The following is a 25,412-nucleotide window of genomic DNA, read 5'->3' on the forward strand; positions in this document are numbered from 1 at the left end:
GCCAGCTTGCTTTGCACACACACACAGAGGCAAAGTCAAGAGTTTGTGAGCTTGGGGCAAGTATCTCAGCCCTGGGCATCACTGCAAGGTAGCTATGCATGTAGCTTCTGGTTGCTGTCAGCTAAAATCTGCAGATAGACTGAGACCAAAGGTGCTAGCTCAGAATCCAGCTAGAGTCTATCCATCTATTGATTTGAGGAGAGGGGAGATTAAAGGTCATTTCCCTTTTCTCTGAACTCATGTCATCCTTAACTGCAGTTTTCTCCTGACGCTAGTACCAGTTGTTAATTAATCGCCTTTCAGCTCCACACACATCTTTTTTTGTCCTGTTTTGTCATCCTGCACCTGGACTCAGCTCCTTATGTTTCTCGTGTGCCAGCCGGCTTCAGTCTTACACTGAAGCAATAGAGGGCGCTGCAAATTGAAGGGAGAGAAGGGCTGCTTTTGTTCCACAGGCTGTTTCTGGTGTAGTTGCATGGAAATTGGTGGGCAGAGGGCCCTGGCAAGTGTTCAGCGTGGTGGTGACGGCTCTCAGGGTCCAGCCTTTAGCACCTGTGGCGCTCTGGTTCTTGACAACAGCAGCTGTGCTCAGCTTGCAAGGGTGTGCGTCTCAGTCTTGCGGGGTCCTCCTCGCAGTTTCTGATTTCCTCACTGACTTTCCCCTCAGCCTTAGGGATGGTCTCTACCTTCTGGATTTCTACCTCTGTTACACTTAACAGTTCTCTTATCTTCTGCCTAGTTAACAGTCCTTTCTACTTGATGTCCCACGTTCAGGTTATTAATGGGATTTGTCTCTTGACTGGTCTCTAACAGATACACTTGAACACATCTGATGACCTGTGCAGCATTGTTTGTATGTGCCCCTCAGAACTCCTTATGGAGCCTCTGCGCTCTTGACTCCTACAGAAGCGGCCTTCCAGCTGGAATATATTACACTGAGTATCTCGGGGAATTAATTTCCAGATCCTAGGCTTCCCTGTATGTACACTTTCTTAATAAGATCAGCCTGAGAACATGCCTGCAGGGAAGATCCCATGGGAAGGGTTTTTCCCAGCTCACCTTGAACTTTAAAAAGGCATACTTCTTATTTCTCCCTGATTTTACCACACATTGTCTAGAGTTGTAATATACTTATGCTGTTTTGATTAATTTTGTTCTACTAATTTTAGCAATAACTCAATCCAGAAGAAAAATTTTTTAACATCTAAAGCCTTAAGATTACAGGAAATTAAGAAATCATTTTGATTTATATTTTACTCTTGTTACATAGAATAATGCTAGGATGATTAATAAGAGATTTTCAAGCATGAAACACATTATGAAGGGTAAAATTGGAAAAATGGAATGGAAATATGACTTTAAGGAGGAAAAAGAACATTAAGTGTTCCTACTGGTAAAAGGTTATTCATGTGTTTTAAAATTTTGGATGATGGTAAATATTGCTATGGTATCTATAATTGTTTGGATACATATAAAAGCATTCAAAAATTTTTGTTCTAGATTGTCAATATTGACTACGTGCTAGAATTACATTCTTTGCAACAATTTAGGTAAAAGACAAACTGTATAAGTTAATAGAGAAAAATATATGAACATATATATATATATATATATATGGATATATGAGAGAGACGAGAAACTTTAGCTTTCATCTTTGAAAAGTTCAAGAGGTATGTAGTTTTCCAGAATTGTTTGAGGAGATACATGAGTAAATATATGTGCCTCACTTATAATAAAACATGAATGAAGGAAGACTGGGTGAATGAATAAAGGAAAGTAAGTGAATCAGCAATTGAAAGGCAGAAGTCCCTCCTAGGATAAATAGGAACAACATTCTGTATTTCTCTGCTCAGGTTGTTTCTCAGCTTCTCCACTTGGGGAAATTTGCATATGGAAAAGGCTAACGTGGCCCTGACATGGAGGCCCAGATCAGGAGCCAGCCCAAGTCTCTCCTTTGCCTTTATTTTAGAATGACCTGTGACTGACTGAATGACTTGTAATGCATTTCCTTAAAGCCCAGTGTCTTGTTTTTATTTTTTCATCTGTGCAGTGGATTTAGAAATTCCAAATGAGTGACCGTTGGAATATTCATTTTATCTTTTGGAGGGAAACACCTGTGGCTTAATAGAACAAAACATCTTGGAGAAAGAAGACGTGGGTTGATGCAACGGTTTGCTACTAACTGGCTGCATGTTTGTCAAATGCCTTCAAGTCTTTGCACTTCAGTTTCCTTGTGTGTAAAAAGTGAGTGTTGATAACTGTGAGCCTTAGATGAAAGCACGCATGTAAATGTGCTTTGTACATGGTAAGCCATCAGTACATGTGGAAGCTAATTCTGAAATATCAGTTGGCAGTGAACCTTGGTATATCCACCTCTTCCTGCCCTAGGGGTTGCCTGTTAGTTTACCGTGAACTAAGCTAGTTGGCCATTTAGGGCTGCACACTGCCCCAGGTCCTGATCACGCCATGGATCTTCCATCCTAAGGCAAGGATGTGGAACATTTGATGGTCACACGTGGACGTACTCCCCCTTCACTTCTGTAGCTGCAGTTCTTGTAAGCTTCCCGCTACATGTAGCATGTGTTTTCGTCCTTGCCTCGGGGGAGACACATTTGCAGGTAGTTCATCTGTAGAATCTATGGCAGTGGTCACTGTCAAGTATTTCCATGGATTATATAAAATGTAAAACACAGACACCGTAGCTTCATGCCAGAGTGTTTCCTGAATCTGCTGTCTTGGAGGCGTGTACAGTACTGGCCGGTGTTCCAACCAACTGAATTACAAACTGAGCAACGCATGCACATGCACACAGACACACACATACACACACACACGTGCACACACACAAGATGATTTCTTTATAGATCTCTGGCACCAAACCAGTGGTAGTTCACCTGGTATTTTGTCAACAGTGGAGATCAACTGAGAAATTTAAATGCTTGTGCTGAGTACCTAAAAATAAAACTATAAGATTTCATCTATTACTGAAACATTGGTGAGTAAAGGGACGTACCTGTGGTTGCAGAGTCGAATCAGGTTAAGGGGCATTAGAGCTGCTTCTACACTGGCGTCACCAGCTTTTAAAACCAGGACCTCTCACTGGGCTCTTCATACATTTACACTAATGGGAGTGATGAATTCTAAAATGAGTTTTTTGATGTTCTGTAGAGAGTAAACCCTCAAGCCGTATTTCTATAAAGATTAAGATCTTATTCCAGACCCCAATTAAACTAAGGGAAGTCATGATTGCAGAGAAACAGAGAGGAGAGCCCAGTTCCTGCAGTGTGCCATTCACACTTTTCCCAGATCTCATCTCACTGTTTCTCACAGCATCACTGTAGGTTGGGTGCCGTCCCTTCCATTTCACAGGTGAAAACACTGAGGTTCGGGGAGGTTAAATTCAGCACGGCAGCATGAGTCCATGTCTGTCTGAAACAAAGCATTCTTTCCCCTTCATGCCATTAGCTCTGACCCTGGCTCAGAAAGGTGGACGCTCGAAAAATGGGCTGTGGAGGTAATGTTAGTGTTTATCTTCCCATAGACCCAAAGCGGCAGTTCTCAATCTAGGCTGCATGTTAACATCACTGCTGTTCCAGGGTTCACACTCCTGACTTGTAAGAGAGCTCTTAGAGCAGTATTTTTCAACTTTCAGAATCACCTGGTACTTTGTCCAAACAGATTTCTGGGCCCTGCCTCCAGAGTTTCTGATCCTTTAAGCCTGGAGTTGGCCTGAGAATCTGCATTTTTAGTAAATTTCCTGGTGCTGCTGTTGGTTGGGGTCCTCACTTTGTGAACTACTGTCTCAGGGCATTGTTTCTCAAAATGTAGTTCCTGCCCAGAGTATGTAAGTTCAGAATTACTTATGAACTCAAAAGCAAACTCAAATACAGGATCAGTCTTGGGGGTTGGGCACTAGGGAATCTATCTTTCAACCAAATATTCTAGGCGATTCTTCAGCTCACTGAACTGTGAGAACAGTCATCCAGTGGATTTTTAACCTCCACCTCTTATCATACACGACCTTGCTCTTAAATTCTATCTCATTTTGAGTGAAAACCCCACAACTGGCCATTAGTAGTTATTGCGACTTGGTTTCTGGTTTATTTAAAATGCCCATAAGGGATCTCTTAGTCATGCTTTATAAATAAAAACAAAAAAAGAAAAAAAGTGACTTAAAAAAAAAAAGCACCTATCAATTGTCCAGTTTCCACTTCTTCATTGGGGGAAAGAGGCCTGGCTGATGAGGCGTTGTTTCGTGCTTCCCCACGTAAGTGGAATCGAGAGGAGAAAAGCACCCTTTGAAGAGTCTCCTCTCCTTTCTTCGCTGCTTCCTTATTTTACCTGCAGCTATTCAGTTTCATCAGCCCCAGTAAAAATGCAGCTCAGGCTTGGAGTTTAAAGGCCTCTGGGAGCTTGGATTTTAGCTGGGAAGCTGGGTCACCGCCGGCTTCCTCAGAGCTGGAAAACGTCTGCAGAAAGTGCGCTCAGAGGTCGAGGGCCAGCAAGCCTGGCCAGCAGCGGATGTGCCCTGAAGAGATGCAGGTGCTTCCCCGCCCCAGCCCCTCAGCTGTGCTCCAGGGGGAAGCCGGCGGCCAAGAAGAGTATTTATAGCCTCCTCTGCCGGCTGGTTCCTGCCCCAGGACCCCAGGCTGCTGACGAGACAGGGGAAGGTCAGCAGGCTAGGTGGAGGGGGCCCAGCTGGCTTCCCTGAAGAGTTGCAGACATTAGTCCCCTGACACCTGAAGTTACAGACACAATGGGATCTCCAACAGGGAGAAACGAAGGGCATGGGAAAAGATTTCCCATTGTTCTTCCCTGGCTCCAAAAGAAGCCGTTTGCCCAAGAGAAGCCCACCACGGGGAGGCCCACCACCATCTGCAGAACTGGCTTTTAATCATTCTTGCCAATAATTGGGGCAGGCAGGTCCATGATGCCCCCTCAGCCCCTGCTTCTAATGCCCAGCCCTGCCCAGAGGTTCTCACCTAGAAACCAGCGTCCTCTTCCAGATTCTTAACGCAAACCTGTCAGCAGAAACAACGGCCCTTTTCCTCTCACATCCTTAGTTTAGTTAGGCCTTTGAGTTACAAAAGAAGGTGGAGGTAACAGCGGTCAAGGTTACCTTGGGCCAGGTGGACAGCCCTATTTAATAAGGTGACTTTGGGGTTTCGGAGACGGGGCCACTGTCCCCACTTGTGCAGAAGAGGATTAGGGAGCCCATGAAATACCTTGTCAGTGTTTATGGGGCTGCGTTCTGTACACGGCTTCTCAGCACACAGCTTCTAGGTGAAATTGTTAGCTCTCCAGGGGAAAGCCAACAAAACAGCAAATGTTCCAGAAGGGGTTTCACTTCCTAACTGGCAGCGAGCCCGAGATCAAAACCTATTACTCGGAGCCACAGGTGGAATTCCTGCAGGAGACACAGGCTGTCCTATTGTTCTGCCTGGGGTCACTGTGCGTGGACTAAAGCAGGGGTCCCTCTGTAGCCAAATCAGGGACTCGTGGGTCGTTTTCTCCCTGAGCTTGGCTAGCATCCTATCTCTACAAACAGGGGACCTGGAAGCCTCATGATGGGTGTAATTTCAGGAACCCTTCCTGAATGCAGAAAGCAATTTATATTTTAGTTTTCTTTAAGAGGAAGTGGGTCAGAGTGGAATGACAGAGGTAGAGGCAGTTGAAGTCAGTGTAAGGGCTGGAGCCGGGCACATGGCAATGACAATAACCAACTGTTAGTTTGCACTTTCCAGTTGTCTGTACAGTGCTGAGCGCTTTCTGGATGGGATCCATTTAATCCTCCCAGTCACTCAAGGAGGCATATGCAGCTATACTCCCTCCTTTAGGGCAGAGGAGACAGGTCTAGCGAAGCCGGAGGGCTTGCTCTTTGTCATGGATGAGGATGGCAGAGCTGGCATTCCAGCTGCCTCCCCAGGAGCCTGGGCCCTCTGGGGCTCAGAGGCTGGTCTCCCCCAGGAACTCTTCTTGCTGTAGGCTCTTCCTAGGATCCCACAGACAGGGAGGTGGGGCTCGGCGTCCCCCTGAGAGCCTGTTCTAGGCACAGCCTCTTGGGCCAGCCCAGGGTTCCTCGAGACCTCCCTTATCCCATTCCTGCAGGTGCCCACACACCCTCCCACTTTCCACTGGACGCTGGTTCCTGGTCAGCTCCCTCTCTGAGGGAGCTCTGCAACTGGGGTGACTTTGGGGGCACTCTGCGTGAATTAAATTCATGCTGGCTCATGTCACTGGAAGTGTTTTGCCCGACTCTTCGCTGCAGCAGGGTGGGGCAGGGAGAGGGAGCTGAAAGCAGAAAAGGCAGCTGGCAAATGCCTCCCCACCCCCTCCCTGGACCGCCATGGAGGTCGGTGATGCTTTACTGTTGTCCTCTGGGGTGTGCAGTTGCCCTTCTCCAGTGGGTGCTGGTGGTGGGGACCAAACGTGCACAGCATGAAGGGGCACGGCTAGCTGAAGGTATACTGCATGGGACAGAAGATCTCTTCAGTCTGGTGGGATGACCACTTTGTATGCTTTTCATCAGGTGGCAGATAAGTCAGTAAGTTTCAGAAAGAGCTTCTCCTTTCTGGATTCCTCACAGCTTTTCCATTTTCCAAGTCACCTAAATAAGATCGTCTTCCTTGTTGATTGTTATACCTCTGAGATTCAGCACAGCTCCTAGCATATGATGGGTGCTTAATCAATGCCCATCCACTTAATAGCCATCCATTAAGTGAACAGCTAATTGAATCAGTGAATCCATGAACCATTGATGGTGGTCCTAGATTCCTGAAGTTAACCAAAGAGCATGACACTAGCATCTTCTCTGGGACTTAAAAAAGGAATGCCACTTTCAGAGGTTTGGGTCATGTGTCAGTTACAAGAGCAAGAAGCAGTCGCTGGAATTAGAAGCGCAGGTTTATGGGAGGGGGACACCTGTGAAAAGTAGAACAGGAGGCAGCAGGGTGGGGTGGGGAAGAGCACTCTGCCGGTCGGACACGGCCGAGGAAAGGGAGTGGTAGGCAGGAGTGTGAGGCCCAGTGGCTCCCCTGGCTGGAGGCTGGTTGGCCGACTGCAAGTCCTTCCCTGAAGCAGGATCTGGGTGCTGCACCTCCATGCAGTCAGGGGAAGGGTGCAGAGATGATCTGGGCGTGATGATGCTGATTGCTCTTCCTTCTCCCGGCCGTGTCCTCTCATCCCGTGTTTCTTCCATCAGGGCCACCCGGGTCTCCATCACCTCTGCGCCTTCTTTCTGTCCATCACCTCTGCGGTCTCTTCCTTGGGAGGCCTGGCGGCCTAGGGCGCTGGTCCTCTCTCAGCCTCGTCACAGTCTCTCTGCGGCTGGTTTCTAATGACTCAAACTCAACAAGCTCAAGTCTCTCTGGAGGGTATTCCTTTTCAGGACAACATTCTTTCCTGTGTCCAACTCTGTCATGGACACTGCCAGGTCCTGCAGCTGAAAACCTAGCACTCGCTTCCGCTTCACTCTTGGCTCTTCTCCTGATGCCTCTGACTCCCCATCCACCACCTCCAGTCCCACCGTTTGAGAAAGAGCTCTCCAAAGCTCTGCTCCTGACCTGTAGGCGCCTGCGGCAGGCCAGGCCTGAGCCTGGTGGGGCTGGATCAGACATCCTGAGCCCATCAGCACAGGGCAGACAACATCCTTGTTGTAGACAGAGTGTCTGGTTCTCAGGGTCTGGGAAAACAACCAAAATGAGGAGGTCTTTGTTATCAGCAGGGGGAAAAGCCCGTTTGTTCTGTCGAGTCCTTGCATCCTGGCCGTTGGGGCACTGAGGAAACCATCCTGTTTACTTAAGGTAGATTGCTTTCCCTTGAAAAGTGCTGGTTCTAACTCCAAACCTTTCAACTGTGTTGTGAGTATGAAGTGGTGTGTCAGGTACTTCCTCTCTTTGCAGTCTTTTTCCCCATCATACTTAGAGTGGTGGCCATTCTTTTTCCTTCGCTTTCTTCATTCATTCATTCATTCATCTGCAGACATTTGTTGAAAGAGAGTCACATGAGTTTGTAGTTAGGGCTGTGGGCTCTGTAGGCAGCCTGCCTGCGCTCAGAGCCCAGCCCAATCACTGCCTGGGAGCATAGTCGATTCAGTATCACCTCTCCCCACCTCAGTCTCCTCATCTGTAAAGGAGTGTAATTAGAACATCCGTCTCAGAGGTTCGTGAGGATTAAAAGACTTAAAACAGTCTGTACCCAGCACATGGTAAGGGAATTAAAAGGTTTCTGGATCCGTAATATCAAATCCCTGCTCTAAAGGCAGTGTGGGTGGAGGCGAAAGGAGCTGGGCGCAGACAGGACGGAGGTTGGTGTGAGCTCTGGCTGGGAAACTTAGAACTTATCCGGTCTGTGATGCTTTTGAGTTAGGGGGTTACTAGAACAGTGAAAACTATATTGTTTTTGAAATTATTTACCGACTAGAAAATTAGTTTCAACATAGTGCTCAACAGTAAATAGTGCTGTTCAAAGTGATTATATGAATAGAATTCTTTTTAAAAGATAGAACGTTGCTCATGTGTGCAAACCAAAATTTTTAAATAAATAATTTGATACAGATTAAGAAAATATAAGCAAAACACATTACAGGCATACCTTGTTGTATGGCTTTGTTGTACTTTATTGTGCTTCCCAGATACTGCCTTTTCTTTTTTTTTCCCCAACACAAAACAAAGTTTTGTGGCAAGCAAGTCTATTCAGCACCATTTTTCCAGCAGCATTTGCTCACTTTCTGTCTCTGTGTCACATTTTGGTAACTCTGGAAGTATTTTAAACCTTTTCATTATTATTATATTTGTTATGATGATCTGTGATCAGTGATCTTTGATGCTATTATTGTAATTGTTTGGGGCACCATGGACCTCGCCCATATAAGACCATGAACTAGATAAATACTGTGTGTTTTCTGACCACTTCACCCACCAGCCATTTCCCCTTCTCTCTCCCACTCTTTCGGCCTTCCTATTCCCTGAGACACAGCAATTTTGAAATTAAGCCAATTAATAACCCGACAATGACCTCTAGGTGTTCAAGTGAAAGGAAGAGTCACATGTCTCTCACTTTAAATCGAAAGTTGGAAATGAGGGAATTCCCTGGCTTTCACTACCAAGAGCGCCGATTTGATCCCTGGTTGGGGAACTATCATCCCACAAGCCGCACAGTGTTTCCAAAAAACCTAGAAACGATTAAACGTAATGAGGAAGGTGTGTTGAAAGCCAAGATAGGCTGAAAACCAGGCCTCTTGTACCAGTTAGCCAAATTGTGAATACAAAGGAAAAGTTCTTGAAGGAAATTAAAAGTACTACTCCAGTGAACACATAAACGATAAGAAAGTGAAACAGCCTTATTGCTGATATGGAGAAAGTTTTAGTGGTCTGGATAGAAGATCATGGGGCTTCCCTGGTGGCTCAATGGTAAAGAGCCCACCTGCCAATGCAGGAGATGCAGGTTCGATCCCTGGGTTGAGAAGATCCCCTGGAGGAGGAAATATGGCAACCCACTCCAGTATTCTTGCCTGGGAAATCCCATGAACAGAGGAACCTGGTGGGCTACAGTCCATAGGGTCACAAAGAGTCAGACACGACTTAGTGACTAAACAACAATAGAAGATCCTACTGGCCACAACATTCCCTTAAGCCAAAGCCTAATCCAGAACAAGGCTCATCAATTCTCTGAAGGCTGAGAGAGGTGAGGAAGCTGCAGAAGAGAAGTTGGAAGCTAATGGAGGGTTGGTTCATGAGGTTTGAGGAAAGAAGCCATCTTCATAAAATCCGAGAGCAAGGTGAAGCAGCAAGTGCGGATGTGAGAGCTGCAGCACATTATCCAGGAGATCTCATTAAGGTTGTTAGTGAGGGTGGCTACTCTAAACAACAGAGTTTCAATGTAGACAAAGCAGCCTTATTTTGGAAGAAGGTAACCCTTGAGAAAAGTCAGTGCCTGGCTCCAAAGCTTCAAAGGCCAGCAGGACTCGCCTGTTGCGGGTTAATGCAGCTGGAAAACTCAGGCTGGAAGCCAATGCAGTCACCATTCTGAAGATCCTAGGGCCCTCACAAATTATGGTTAATCTGTTTTGCCTGTGCTCTGTCAATGGAACAACAAAGTTGGGGTAACAGCACATCTGTTTACAACATGGTTTGTTGAATATTCTAAGGGCACTCTTGAGACCTACCATTCTGAAAACAAAATTCTTTTCAAAATAATACTGCTCAGTGACAACACACCTGGTCACCCAGGAGCCCTGAAGGCGCTGTACAATGAGATTAATGTTTCCATGCCTGCTAAAACAAAATCCTCATTCTGCAGCCCGTGGACCAAGGAGTAATTTCAACTTTCACGTCTTACTATTTAAGAAACACATTTCACAATGCTGTAGCTGCCGTAGATAGCAATGGCTCTGATGGATCTGGGCAAAAATAGGGAAAGCTTCCTGGAAAGGATTTACCATCCTAGATGCCATTTATGAACATTTGTGATTCATGAAAAAGGTTGATATATCAGTGTTAACAGGAGTTTGGAAGAAGTTAATTCCAACCTTCATGGATGACTTGAAGGGGATTCAAAACCTCAGGAGGAAGTAACTTCAGATGTGAAGGAAAGTAGCCAGAGAACTAGAGTTAGAAGCCTGAAGACAATGCCTGCTTTGCTGCAGTCTCGTGATAAAACTTTAATGGGTAAGGAGTTGCTGCTTATGGATGAGCCAAGAAAGTGATTTTTTGAGATGTAAACCGCTCCTAGTGAAGATTCTTTGTTGAAATGACAACAGAGGATTTAGACCATTATGTACACTTAGTTATTAAAGCAGTGGCAGTTTGAGAGGACTGACTCCAGTTTTGAAAGGAGTCCTGCTGTGGGTAGATCCTGTCAAACAGCATTGCATGCTACAGAGAAATCATTCATGAAGAGTCAGTTGATGCTGCAAACTTCATTGTTCTCTTATTTTAAGAAACTGTCAAAAAAGCAACAACATCAACAAAACAAAACAAAACAAAAGAAGAAATTACCACAGCCACCCCGACCTTCACCAACCATCCCTCTGATCAGTCAGCGGCCCTCAACACTGAGGCAAGACCATCCGCCAGCAAAAAGATTATTACTTGCTGAAGGTTTAGGTGATAGCATTTTTCTTTTTTTTTTTTAGCAACAAAGTCTTTTTTAATTAAGGTATGTATGTTATTTTTTGGATATATTGCTCTTACCCACTTAATAGACACAGTAGAGTGTAAACATACTTTTACATGCACTGGGAAACCAAAAAATTAGTATGACTCACTTTCCTGTGATATACACTTTGTTGAGGTGGTCAGGAACCAAACCTGCAATATTTCTGAGTTATGCCTATAATACTGGGTTTTCTAAATATTTTTATTTATTTGTTTGGCTGCACCCGATCATAGTCGTGGCATGAGGAATCTTGTTCCCTGACCGGGAATCGAGCCCTGGTCCCCTGCCGCTGAACCACCAGGGAAGTCCCTATGCCTGTAATTACTGTACATTATTGTCTATAAATACACGTTCACAACTTTAATCAATTTTCAGTCATATTTGTTTGCATTGAGGTAAGTTCCTGACACTTTTGAAGAATGTATTTATTTCAGTCTTTTTAATTTTTAAACTTAAAATTTACCATTGTATCATTTTCAGTTGCATTACATGGTTAGTAAACTTGAAACTGACCTTTCTCTGTGAACCCAAGTATTTTTGACTGAGAAAATACTCTCTCTGGAGTTGCTGAATTATTTAGTAAGCTTCGAGCTAATGCGGCTAAATAGAGTTTCTAATGTTTGATTGATTCTAATGTTTTCAAATTGGACTGTGTTAATATTTCAGCCAAAATAACTTCCCCCATTCAGAGCACCTTTATTCAGTGAATACTTTTACCAGGCACAAATTGTCAAATAATTTCTCACTATTTATGATGCTTTTGAATATTTCACTAAAGTTAGATGTTGTAAAATTGCAGGCCTTTTCAATTATATTCCACTTCAGTACATAATATAAATTGATCCAATTAAAAATAAGAGCTTCGTTGAAAGATCCTTCCTACAAGTCAACTGTATTATATACCTCTGAGCTTTAATTTCTTCATTTCCTTCCTTGCTTTGGTAGAGACAGTTTCGATGTGTCCCTGGGTAAGCTTGTTTTAGATAATTATAATTCATAAAGAGCTTTACAACCTGAATTTTATTGTGCTCCATTTATTGAATAATTTATTAAAATATTCCAATTGACTTTCATTAAAATGCAACCAGCATTTAATGAACTATTCCAAAATAATTCTCTAGTTTTCTAGGGCACATAGGTTGATTTACAACATAGTCATTCAAAGGCTCAAACATTTCTAAAATCAGCTTGCTGATGGGCAGTAGAGAAAGTGAGAAAATGTGCACTGCCAAGCTGAAGTTTTTATTGTTATTGTTGATGCAAGGGCTTTGTTTTGAGAGGAGTGACTGGATGCTTAATATAAGCTCTATCAGAAGAGTTTTGTACTTTGGTTACTTTGTTTACACATAAAAACATTTGTAATTTTCGACCTTTGGTGGAATATCACAGTTCTTTGGAGACAATCATGGATTGTGCTCGACTACAGTTTTCCAAGTACAGTCTGCTCTGCAGCTTTCTTAATTTGGTAAGAACATTATTTTTCCACAAACCTAAGCTTTCCCTAAATTTGTATTCATATTATTACTGCAAAACACATCTTATCTTCAGTCAAACTTTTGAACTGAATATGTAACAGTAAAACAATGTCAGCTGTTTTACCTGAAAATAAACAGTTTTACTTTGATTTCATGAACTGTATGGGGGGAAAAAATCACACCATATTTGGAATTCACTGATTTTCTATTTGAAGTATCTGAAGACTTTAATATAGAAAGGGTTTTGTGCAACTGTTTGGCAATTCTTTTACTAATGTCACCAACACACACACAGCTATCAGCTCACTTTTTGCTTGCACAGGCTTGGAATAAAAATGGGCAAAGTTAATTGAGAAGAGTAGTTTGATCTAAATGAAAAGTCATGCTTCACTGATACACACGCCTTCTGCAGCTGTTCTTGTGGAATTATTTTTGGGAGCACAGCCTTCCTAAAATAGTTCTAACTTTTGAAGTAGAGGCTGGAACTTCTTTAGTAGACTTGTATTTGGTGTTTGTGTGGTCCATGATGTTACTGGGATCTGGTGGTGGGCAATAAATATTATCAATGATATTGTACAAGTTGCATATTCATCAGTTCTCTTGATACATGAAAATTCAGTACTTAAATTTAACTTTAAATTTAACATGCACATTTTTTGTTGACTTGCTGCTGAAAACATTTATTGCCAAATTTTGTAAAGTGTTATCAAATAGTAAAATAAATAGTTGTAATTTTATCCATATTTAAAGGAAAATCCCTCTAGAGCAAGAATATTCAGATTAGTTGTTGTACTCTTTACTGTATCTCTGCTCAGTCTCTAATTCTTGTATATTTCACACAAGAGCCTAACATATTTAATTTCTCTTATTTTCCAAAGGCTGCAGTGACTGAAGGTGTGGTGGCTTTGTGCATCTTTCAGGCCCCTGCCTGGCCAGCACACCCCGGTGGGTGCACCAGATGGCCGGCAGGAGCTGTGGTGCCCAATAGTTCACCCCCAGCTTTCCAAGACCAGGAAGAGTTATATACATACTTCATTTTATCAGCAGTAAGTGTGCTGTCCTTGAAAAGGAGATCTTAGTTTTCACCTGTTCCTATTTTCATCTAGGAAAGCTCAGGAAAAAAGACAGTTTATGGCTGATCATCTTTCAGATCTCAGCATGTATTAGAGTAAGAACCCTGCTTACTGCCTGTGGACCTTACATACTTGCAGGAGGTTGGAAAGGCAAAGTGGACGTCCACCAAACTCTCCGTCCCGAACATGTGCCTGTGTGCTCAGCCACTCAGTCTTGTCTTTGACTCTTTGCAGCTCCATGGCCTGTAGCTGCCAGGGAATCTCCCAGGCCAGAATACTGGAGTGGGTTGCCATTTCCTCTTCCAGGGGATCTTCCCAACAGAGATCAGACCCACTTGTCTCTTGCATCTCCTGAAATTGGCAGAAGGATTGTTCACCACTAGTGCCGCTAGGGAAGCACCCTCCCCAACATATTTTAATGCAGTCATCACCAACATTAGTTTACAGAAAAGCAAAGCATCTAGGACAAATGCCAAAAACTACACGGGACACCAAGCAAAAACTGGGACTGTTTTGGTGAGCTGGGATATGTTACCTCACTGGCTACGAGTGCTATCCTCATAGTATCCCTTTGTGAAAAGCCCCCAACAACAAGGGCGGTCAAGAAATACCTGAGCAGAATCTTAAGGTAGGTTGAAAATTGTCAGTCAAAGTATGAAAAGCAGGGGTCTTTTTTAAAGTTGTTTGTAAGGCTTTTATTTATCTCAGTTATCACAAAAACCCTATCGTGGGTCATATTACTCTGATTCTTGTTGCTGCTGCTGTTCAGTCACTCAGTTGTGTCCAGCTTTTATGGACCGCCAGGCTCCTCTGTCCATGAGATTCTCCCAGCAGAAATACTGGAGTGGGTTGCCATTTCCTTCTCCAACTCTCATTTTACATCTGGGGAAATCAGGGCTTGGAGGGGGTTAAGGAATTTGACTGAGGTCCCCCAGCCAGGACTTGGAGAGGCTGGGATGCAAGCAGAGGTCTGTCTGTGACTCCAGCGCTGGGGGTCCCAGTAGGTCCACCAGTGGTTCTGTGTATACAGTGGCTCAGAGTTAGAGATGGCGAGCAAATTGGGAAACAACTTCATGTTGGCAAAAACTGGTGTGGGGTTGTCTGATGAGGATGCTGCTGAAGATGGGTGGAGGCCAGACTGACTTTAGTTGAGTCCTGAGAGTTGCAGAAAGCCCACCTTGAAACTCCCCTTGCCCATAAAGACGTGACTGCAGTCTTCACTCACCCCTCCCTTCCTCTCCACTTAGTTAACTGGTGCTTACCGTGTGTGTGTGTGTGTGTGTGTGTGTGTGTGTGTGTGTGTGTGTTAGTCATTCAGTCGTGTCTGACTCTTTGCGACCCCATGGACTGTATGTAGCACTCCAGGCTCCTCTGTCTCGATTTTCCAGGCAAAAATACTAGAATGGGTAGTCATTCCTTTCTCTAAGGGGGTTTCCCAACCCAAGGGTTGAACCCGTGTCTCCTGCATTGTGGGCAGATTCTTTCCCCTCTGAGCCAGCAGAAAGCCCACAGTTGTAACTGTGGCTAAGTTAAATACCCTCAGTGCTTCACTGGATACTGTCTTGTATAGTTTTCTCACTGTTGTATGCATGAGTCTGGTCTTTTCATGCAAGAATTTCAACTTCTTTAAGACAGGGTTTGATGTTGCCGTAGATGTCTTAATAATTCCTGTTTGGTGCTGAGCACACAAGAAACATTCAGAAAGACATTTCTTGATGGAAGGAGGGTTGTCAATGAATGGGTTTTGAATTATATTATGTTGATTAATATCTCAATTTTTTATAAATTTGACTTGAGTGTGAACCTGCTTTAGTTCTGCTTTTTGACACTCAGCTGCTTGGTGGTGTTCTGCCCCTCCCACCCCGGTCTTCTGTTTTAGGTGCTTAACCTTGCTTCATGGTTACACTTTCTACCTCCTTTTCTGCTCCAACTGAGTAACAGGTTCATTTTCTTCCAGACATTCAAGGTCGGATGAGTCCAGGTGGGCAGGCAGTTGATTTATTAATGCCTCGTTGAACAGGCCCATTGGTGGGTTACTTGATTTCAATCTTCACTGGTTTTGGTAAATCTATTCAGATCTAAATAGGACTAGAATTCTGGAACCGTGATATGCAGATTGGAAATCACCAGCTGCAGGTGACTATTTAAATTAATTAAAATTAGATAAAATTTAAATGTCTATTCCTCAGTCACACTAGTCACATTTCTAGAGCTCAGCAGCCACAGGTGGCAAGTGGCTACCCTATTAGTAAGAATTTAGAATCTTTGCATGTTCCAGAAACTACAAGGCAGTTGATTGTAGGCAGGAGTATTGGATTAATTAACAAATCCTGGGGCCAGCATTGAGCACTATAAAACAAAGCTTTGATAACTGATTTTTCCTCTGGCTGATTTATAATTTAATACAATATTAGTAGAATTCTTAGGGGTAAAATGACTTTGGAGCACTTAAATAGCCCTTTGTTTAAGTGTCTATGACTTCCAACAAATCTGTGAGCTGTGAGTTCTTCCAGAACAGGGGACGTGTGTTAACTTTCTGTCTCCTAGGCTTGAATTTGTGTCTGGTGCAGAAAGAATTAAAAAAAAATATATCGGGATAATGACTAAATAAATGCTTGGAAACATCATTTCATTTCCTCTATTGCTAATTATAACTATAAGGCTCACAAATTATGTTCTGAGATATACTTTTTTTTTAACCTATTCTTTTATTTTTATGCTGTATATTCTGAGAACATGAAAGAAAGAAAAAGTTCAGAAATGAAATACAAATTCATTTGAATGAAAATATGAGAAATCTCTGTTGGGGGGACGCAGAAGGAAAGGCTCCCGGGGCCCCCGTGGGGTCAGTGGAGGCCTTACCCTGGGGGTAGCGTGGCCCTCGTCGCCTTTCTTGTGGAGCTGGCAGGAGTTGACATGGGGCATCCTGACTTTGGAGGCCACAGGTGGCCTGTCCCTGGGTCAAGGAAGGCAGCACAGCCTGCGGAAAGTCAGCTTCCTAGCCCTTTCCTCTCCTGGAGGGGCTGCTGCCAGGGCCCTGAGATGCTTATCTGTTCTCTGCAGATCTGTGGAGTGAGGTCATCTAGGAAGTTGAATCCCTTTGATACGATTATCTCTGCGTCCTTGGCGCTTTGTTCCTGTGGAGAATGACCGGTGAACCCCATGCTTCTTACGTGGCCAGAACAGCTGTTGTGCGGTGGGATGCCAGGGGTAGGGCCCTGTGTGTGTGTGTGTCCTTCCCCAGATGTCAGGATGGGGCCAGGGAATGGAGGTGGGCTCCCCCAGGAAAGCACGCTCACGCTGCGGCAGAGAGGATGAGCGGGGAGAGGAGAACGTAATGGGTGATGGGAACTCTGTCTGTCTGTCTGTCTGTCTGTCTCTCACACACACACACACACACACACACACACACACACACGCCTGTAGACCTACATTCACCATGACAAAGCCCAGAAGTGTTTCCTCTTCAATTCGTCTCAGTTGACAACCAGTTAGACCAGTTCTAAGGGCTCATTCTTCCTGAAGGGGTAGGGGTGGGTGACTTGGGAATGAGATTTCTCCACAGCCCTGAGCCCATCTTTTGCTGTACTCCTCCCTCTTGTATCTGGACACCTTTTCTACTCAGTAGGAATTCTCCTGTGTAACAGACCCCAGGTCCCCACAACTTGTGCCCCCTTTCCTATATGTTTCCCCTCCCCCGGAGTGGCTCAGCCTCACCTGTCCTTGACTTGTCCGCACCAGAAATAGCTCATTTAGGTCTTTATTCTGAGGTTCCCTTCCCTCCCACCTCTCCTGTTGTTCTGTCTTTCATCTTCTGATTGTTCAGTGAAACGTGCTCTGAGCCATCCGACGGCGTTTGTTGGCAGGAACAGCAGGTCTGATGGTTTAAGCACTTTTCTGTCTGAGCTCATGAAGCAACCTGAAGTCCTTAGCATTCAGGGAGTGATGAGAGCATTTCTCTAGAAAGAGACAAAACTCCCATTGTGTGTGTATGTGTGTATGTAAATATTGTTCATATCATATGCAATCCATAGCAGAATAACAAGCTAGAATAGTGAATTATCTGTTGGAAACCATGAAGGGACAGTTTCTTGTTTCCCATTAGTGGGGTGGCAGAAGGGGGAACAAGAATTGTGGGTATTTGTGGTTTGGGGCTGCCTGGCATCTGTCCTCCCTTCCTCTTGGGAATGTTGTCCCAGTCTTCACTCAGATGCTGTGGTAGCCTGACCAGGGAAGGAGACACATGACCGCGCTCCAGGGTTTAGTGAAGGGGCTGGTTACACAGATGGGGTGGGCAGGGGACAGTGGAGCACTAAGAGGCAGGTGACAATGGGAGCTGTTACCACCGCTGGGCCTGGGGGGGAGGGAGGGAACCGCTAGAGCTGGAAGTGTTGGGGGGCGCCCTCCAGGGGATGTCCCTCCAGAGGAGCACAGCCTCTGTTAGAACCACAGCACAGCAGGGAGCGAGCTGGGGGGACAGTCACTCCTGCCCTGTTCTCCTCCCATCTTCAGATCTTCCGCTGATGTTCCTGGGGTCAAATCCAACTAGAAGCCAGGGAGCAGGACAGCTGGGGTGGTGCATTGCGAAGGGTGTGCCCCAAGGGCACAGAGCAGAGCAGAGGTGGATGTGGGGTGAGGGTGAAGCAGGGCCCAGGCATCATGCCTCTTCCAGCAGCTCCTGTGCTCTGGGAGAGGAGCCTCCACCCCCAGACACATCTCCTCAGGCTCTGTCATCTAATTCCCAGCCAGAAGATCCACCCCTGGTCACAGTGCCTAGTTCAGGACACACCACCCAATTTAGACCAATGAGCAAAAATTTTTTTCTCTAGAGACTTTTAGGAAAGAAGACGCTTCATTTTTAAGAGAGCTACTGGGAGAGAGTTTTCCCTTTCTGCTAGACATAAAGAAGGGAACACACAGCCCCTGTAGCTGCTTCCAGCCAGTTTGCAAACATGCAGGGAGTCAGCTTTAAGGATGAAGCAGGTACCACAGGAGACAAGAGGAGAAGAAACTGTGCCTCTGGTGCCATGATTTGGCCACCGAAACTCACCCTGTGACTAGTTTTTAATCACTGAGCCAATACCATCTTTTGATTGTTTATGTCAACTTGGGGTTGCTGTTACTTGCAACCAAAAGCATTTTATCAAACCCACTAGTGTTGGGCCTGGAACCAGAGAATATTCTTCCATTCAGTGCATTGCAGAAGGGGAAGCACTGCAGGGCCAGACAAGCTGTAGTTTGATAGGAAAAACTGTAGCATGAATGATAGGGAGGCTAAGAACAGGACCAAGTCCAGAACCTGGGACAAGCTAGAATCATGGAGTCAAGGGTTCATGTTTGGTACAGACAAGACTGAGTAAAGTACAGGTCAGGAGTAATGGGGAATGCCCAGTCACGGTGGTGAGTGTGTCTGTCTGACTGGCTTAAAAGGCCTGGGGCAGGTTGGACAGATGGTTTTAAATGAGGTCATCACCTTTAAGCCGGAAGACATGGCTATCTCCAGGCTTCTTGAGAATATTTGGCCAGTTGCATTCTCAGCATGAGCTGTCTTGACTCTTCAGGGCATAAGCCTTTGGACCCAGCCTGTGGTTCCCATCAGGCCAGCCAGGGGCGGAGAAAGGATGAGGAGGGCTTCCCTGGCTGGCCCTTGCTTGGCTGCTGCAGGCAGCAATACAAAATATTATTCCACTACAGCCTCCTTTGTTTGGGATTTTAATAATTCCTCTCCATTTTAAGATGAAAGATGTGTTCTCCTGGCAGTTCTGGTGATCAATAGGAGGCTGATGGTAATAGTTGGAGTTATATTTATTGAGTACTTAATGTGTCTTCATATATGTCTGGCTCTCATCCCAGCACTTTATTTATTTATTTATTTTGGCATTAAAATAAAGAGATGATAGGATTTAATTGGACATAATTGATATTATTAGTATATTAAAGTTATATGGCACTGGTGCACACAGATCATCTCTTCAAACACATCCGAAAGGTTCGTGCACACTTTATTCAGATTTATGAATTTCAGAGTCACCCTTTCTTTATAAATAATGGAGCATTTATATATTCATTACTAGTCCTAAATCTTTTTCTTTTTTTCCCCGTGCTTTTAATCCAAGCACTTTATATGCATTAACTCATTTAATCTTCACCACATCCTTTGAGATAGTTGCTATTATTTTTCCCAAGAGGAAAATGAGGGAAATGAGACATCACATGAGTTGAATTTTAAGTGTTAGGAAGGGTTTTAGTCATTTGGTTCACCCTCTCTATAAAAATTTGAAATGTTGTCTACACATAAGATAATTGAAATATATGTATATGGTATAAAGAATAATACAACAAATTCACATATGTCCACAGCCAGTTTGAGAAGTGGTACCTGAAGGTGCTGTGCATCAGTTCCCTAATCCAGAACCTCACACCCTCTGGCCTTGAGGTAGACCCTTGGCTGCATTTCCCTTTTATCATTTGTGTGGTTTTGTTGCCTATAGACCTGTCCAGCCTGTGTCGGGCCTTTTAAGGCCATCAAACACACTTAAAACCTTAATACAGTGTTTACATTTGTAAGCTTTTGAACTTCATATAAATGTTATTATTCTTAATACATAATGGTATTATGTAGTATTCTAAAATATGCAATGTGATGTGAAATTTATCCATGTATACAGGTAACTGTTGACTCATTTTTCACTGATATATGATATCTCTTTTTATGAATATACCATACTTTAGTTTTGCTGCTGTGACTGGACATTTGGGTAGGGGGTTCTTACTCTTCCAACTTTGCTACTGTGTCCACTCCCATACTGTCTCTTGCTGCCCACAGGCGAGAGTTTCTCCAGGGCATAAAGCTAGAGTAGGAGGCTCATTTGTAGGGCATGTACAGCTTTGAGTGCCCTCGTTGATGACTAGTAAGTGGTTGTGTCAGTTTGTACTCCCACAAGCAGTGTAGAAGGGTTTTAATTATACCACAGCCTTGCTTACTCTTGGTATTGGCAGATTAAAACATTTTTTCCATGAGTATGCCAGAAATTATAATTGCATTTATTTGTTTCAAATCCATATTCAAATAAGACTCATAGATTACAATTGTTTGATATAACTCGGAAGTCTTTCTTGCTATATAGATTTCCTCTCTGTCTCTCATCTTGTTCTTTACAGTGTCTTTGTTGAAGAAATCAAGTCATTTATTCTGTATTGTTTGCACAGGCTGGTTTTTGCTGATTGCATTCCAATGTGTCAATCAGCATGATTCACAGAAGCCTCTATTTCCTGTAAATTGGTGGTAAGATCTAGAGAGCTGTTCACATTTAGCTTTAATTTTTTTGACAAGAATGCATCAGGCAATGTATTGTATTTCCACCCATCGGAGAGCATGTATTATTAATATCCAGTTACCTATTTTCTTTAAGTGATGTTAACAACAGCCATTAATGATTATTACCTAGATTCATTATTCAATTATGGTGTTAAAGTATTAAAATTCTATTGCTCCCACTTCATTTATTAGTTAGGATACTTCTATAAAGAAAGCCTTCTCCTCATCAACTATTTGGCATCCCAAGATACAGTTTTGTAAGTAGATTCAGTTTGCTTGATTTGGTCTTATTTACTCAAAGGGACACATTGATACCCTGTGTCCTCTAGATATGACCGGTGAATTTTGAAATTTATTATCACATTTAAAATGTATTTGATATTTCAATCCATTGCAGCTATTAAATCTATTGATGCACAATTTTTCCACCTTTGGCCATTGGGAGCCTATTTAAGTTGGTTTGTGCATCCTTTTGACCCATCTGTAACATTTTCCAAAAGCTTCTTAATTTTCTGGTGTGACAAGAAGTGCTAGATTCTTTTTTATACATTTTATGTCACAGACTTGGAATCAGCCATTTCTCCAGAATTCTGGGAAATGGTATTAATGTTTAAAGTAACAATCTGGGTGTTAGGGCTTGTTATTTGCTTATTGTTAACCAGGCCACAAGTCTAGAAATCATGTTTGAGCCTGTCTTTCTCTCGCAATGCACTTCTAATCAATATGGAAATCCTTTCCTTTCCAGAGTCTGGCCATTTTTTGCCATCTTCATTACATCAAGTGTTCTATTCTGCTCAGGCTGCTACAACAAAATTCCACAGACTGAGTGGCTTATGAACCACAGAGATGTGTTCTAACGGTTCTGGAGGCTGAAGACCAAGATCGAGGCAGCAGCCTGGTTGTTTTCTGGTGAACCAGCCCTCATCTGGGTCCATCGCTGGCATCCTCTGCCTGTGTCCTCACTTGGTAGAGGGGGCTGGGGGCGCTCTGTGGGATCTCTTTGATGAGAACACTAATTGCGTTCATGAAGACTCTGCCCTCATGACCTAAGAACCTCCCAGAGGCCTCATCTTATGATACCGTCAGATTTGGGGATCAGGGTTTCAGCATGTGGATTTTGGAGGAGCGCAAGCATTCAGACCATGGCTCCGAGTTTTCTGGGTCATCACCACCTCTTGCTTGACCTGCTGTGTCAGTTGGCGCGCCAGCTTCTAGACGTGCCTTTCTATGGTATGTTCTCCACACAGCATTTTGTTGAGCCTTCTACATGTTAACTCACCCCTCACGGTCTTTCCAGCTTTTTTGAATAATTTCCAAGTGAACAGTTCACCCTCAAGCATCTCTGTCACCTGGCCGCCTGCTGTCTCTCTCCACGCCTCCCACCCCCATCTTCTACACTCTTCTTTTGATTACTCTGCCCCAGATCCCCGCCTCTGTCTTCCTCAGGCCTGGCTTAGGAGAGCCTTTACATTTTCGGTTCCTTCTGCTTAGAGAGCACTTTGTTTTAATGTCTGCATGGATCACTCCCTCACTCCTTTCAGGTCTTACTTAGGTGTTACATTTCTCAGGGTACTTTCTTCACCCAACTAGATAAAATTTCTCCCCTATTTAGTTACTCATTAGCCTCCTTCCCCTTATTTATTTTTCTTCTAGCATTTGTCACTGTCTGATCTGCATGTTTGTTTATTGTCTGTCTCCCACTATTGGAATATAATCTCTTTCAAGGTGGGGCCTATCTGTTTTGTTCATTGCTATATCTCCAATATCTAGCTCACAGCCTGGCACATAGCGTTCAAGAAATATTTAATGAGTGAATGAGTGAGTACAGGTTGGCTTTAAGTGACAAGTTCTCAGGGGAAATCACTTCCCCTTTGACCCATAGCCATAGTTCTGCCTTCATGCAGCAGCTTTATTCTTGTTTTTATTGTTGTCTTTCACCCTTTTCCTAAAAGTGTTGGTAGCCCTTTGGAGATCTAACTTAATTCATGGAAGTGGGGTGGCAGAAGGAAGCATCTGCCTTTAGACTTGATATTTTTCAAGGGCCCAAGGCCACATTCATCTTTCTGATGAGTGAATATCAGAAAACAACCCGAGGCAACTTCGGCTTCACCACTCTTTAAAAATTCTGAGTTTCTTCTCTCACTTCATTTGGAGGAGGGGTCCTCTGAGAATTTCCCTTACTTTCTTATGAGCTTAGTTATGCATTTCTACCAATTGTTTCTTTATGTTCGTTTGCATTTCAGATGACCTGGCTTATAGTAGTACTGAATCTGGAACTCATCAGACCTGCTGTTTTTCATACCCTGCACAGCAACCCAGGGGAGTGACTTGCCCAAGGTCCTCCTGTAAATGGAATTGCTGGAAGCAGACCCTGAATCCCTCACCTCTCTATGGTGAGTGCTTTATGTCCACTTTGGACTGGGGCTGTGCCCTGTTTTCTTAAGAAGGTCTAATAAAACAGATATTTCTAGCTTAGTGTTTATAGTCAGAGAAGGTAGAAAGGAACAGAAACAATAATCACAACACGAGGGTCTCCAGCTCTAAGGAAACTGCTGTCAGCGTTGAGGTCTGTAATAGCCACTTGTAAATGTGTAATGGGAAACAGGAGTGGGACTTGTGGCTGATGTCAGCAGGGTAGCTTTTGTCAGAAACTGCTCTTTTTGCTTTTCCTTTAGAAGTCAGATCTGAAAGACCCATTTTCCTCAGAATTTCTGCTCCGAGGTAAGGCTGGAGGCTGTCTCCTTTCACTCCTACAGTTCATTTAGGCTGCACTCAGGGTGGTTTCCAGTCAGCATGGAAACATTTGTACCTTGATAATTATAGTAGATTTAAAAAAATGTTTATTGGCTCTGGTGAGATAGTGTTGCTGAAAACAGGCTGTACTTTAAGCAAAATGGCTGCAAGCTTGGCATGCTCAGAATACTTTGCAAATCAGTTCATAACTGAGATCTTTAGTTAGTCAGTCAATTTCGCTTCACATGATGCCAACTGACATTTAAAAGAAAAATCCTTATTTGTCTCATTGAACTGACTGACTTGGGGCCTGAATTGACTTAATTGCATGGTTGCTTTTGATATATGATAGATAGAGATTGCTCTGCTGGGTCATCATTGAATGTAACACCCAGGTCATGAATAATAGTGGACAGCCCCAGTGGGCAAATGACTTACTAACTTTTTCCTTGCAAAATAACTTACTGTTGCCAACCTATCAGTAAGTTGGTTTAAAAGGCATGTGAATAATAGACAGTGCAGTGTTCTGTCCATTGAATTCAATTTTAATGTATCACATCAAATCACTGGGTCAGTCAATCCAGTACCAATTTTTGATAGATAAGGTTTTGATGACTTTCAAAATATAGGCAGTGAGGTATCCTGGGATAGCTGCCTTTGAAGATTCCCTTTGTAAGAACAGCAGTAGGTTATGTTTTCTAACCAGAAAAGTATTACTACGATGCATATTTGGAAATTTCACTCACCTGGAGGTGGTGACAGTTAACACTTTAGTATATTTCCTTCCAATCTTCTTTTCGCACATTTTTTACTAATTTAAATGATACTGTATCCTGGTGTGATTTTTTTTTTTCCACTTAATTTGTGTACTGATGGGGTTTTCTTCCACTGAGCATGATGATGTGAATATTTCCCATGTTATTATCAAGTTTTCCATAAATATTTTAATGGTCCATAGCATTGCATTGTATGAATGCAGAATAGCTTTTTTGTTTGCTTTTGTTTTTAATTAATTGTTAATTAGTTGATTTATTTTTGGCTGCACGGGGTCTCTGTGGCTGCCCTGGCTTTTCTCCACTTGTGGGGCACGGCCCTCTCGTAGCAGTGGCTTCTCTTGATGCAGACACAGGCTGCAGGGACACAGGCTTCAGCAGTTGGGGCACAGGGCCTCAGTTGCCCTGTGGCATGTGACATCCTCTGGGACCAGGGATCGAGCCCATGTCCTCTGCATTGGCAGGCAGATTATCAACCACTGGACCACCAGGGAAGTCCCAGAATAGTTTGCTTAAACATTCTCCGACTGTTGAACAGTTGGGCTGTTGTTTTGTTATCTACTATGATAAATACTATCTACCTGAACATATTTTTGTACATAAACTTTTTTCTCTATATCTTAAATTATTTTCTTAAGCTAGAATCATATAATTATAGTAGAATTATTTAATCAAAGGTTATAGATATTTTGCAGCCTTCTGAGACAAATGGCAGAATTGTTTTCCTAAAGGAGTGTCCATATTTATAGTCAATCCAACAAGACACAAGAGGATTTGTCTCTCCATACATAGACCAGTATTATGTAATTCCAGTAAAAATGGGATATTACATTTCTGGAAAATTCTATTTGAATTGGTGAAAATCATAGTTTTTCAAATTTAC

General features: G+C 43.5%; 1 long non-coding RNA gene across 2 annotated transcripts in view; it reads left to right on the top strand.

Annotated features, from left to right (window-relative positions):
- Positions 1-24,989, top strand: part of LOC110136595 (uncharacterized) — a 39,272-nt gene extending 14,283 nt beyond the window's left edge. Inside the window, exons 1-3 of one of the 2 annotated variants that reach the window (XR_002313684.2) lie at positions 21,784-22,253; positions 23,267-23,416; positions 23,699-24,989. This is a non-coding gene — a long non-coding RNA (uncharacterized lncRNA). Of the gene's footprint in view, positions 1-21,783; positions 22,254-23,266; positions 23,417-23,698 lie in introns of those variants that run through there. The other variant, XR_011486583.1, reaches the window with a different exon arrangement.
- Positions 24,990-25,412: the final 423 nt, after the last annotated feature.

The sequence above is a fragment of the Odocoileus virginianus genome, unplaced genomic scaffold (assembly GCF_023699985.2).
Source record: "Odocoileus virginianus isolate 20LAN1187 ecotype Illinois unplaced genomic scaffold, Ovbor_1.2 Unplaced_Contig_29, whole genome shotgun sequence".
Lineage (NCBI taxonomy): Eukaryota > Metazoa > Chordata > Mammalia > Artiodactyla > Cervidae > Odocoileus > Odocoileus virginianus.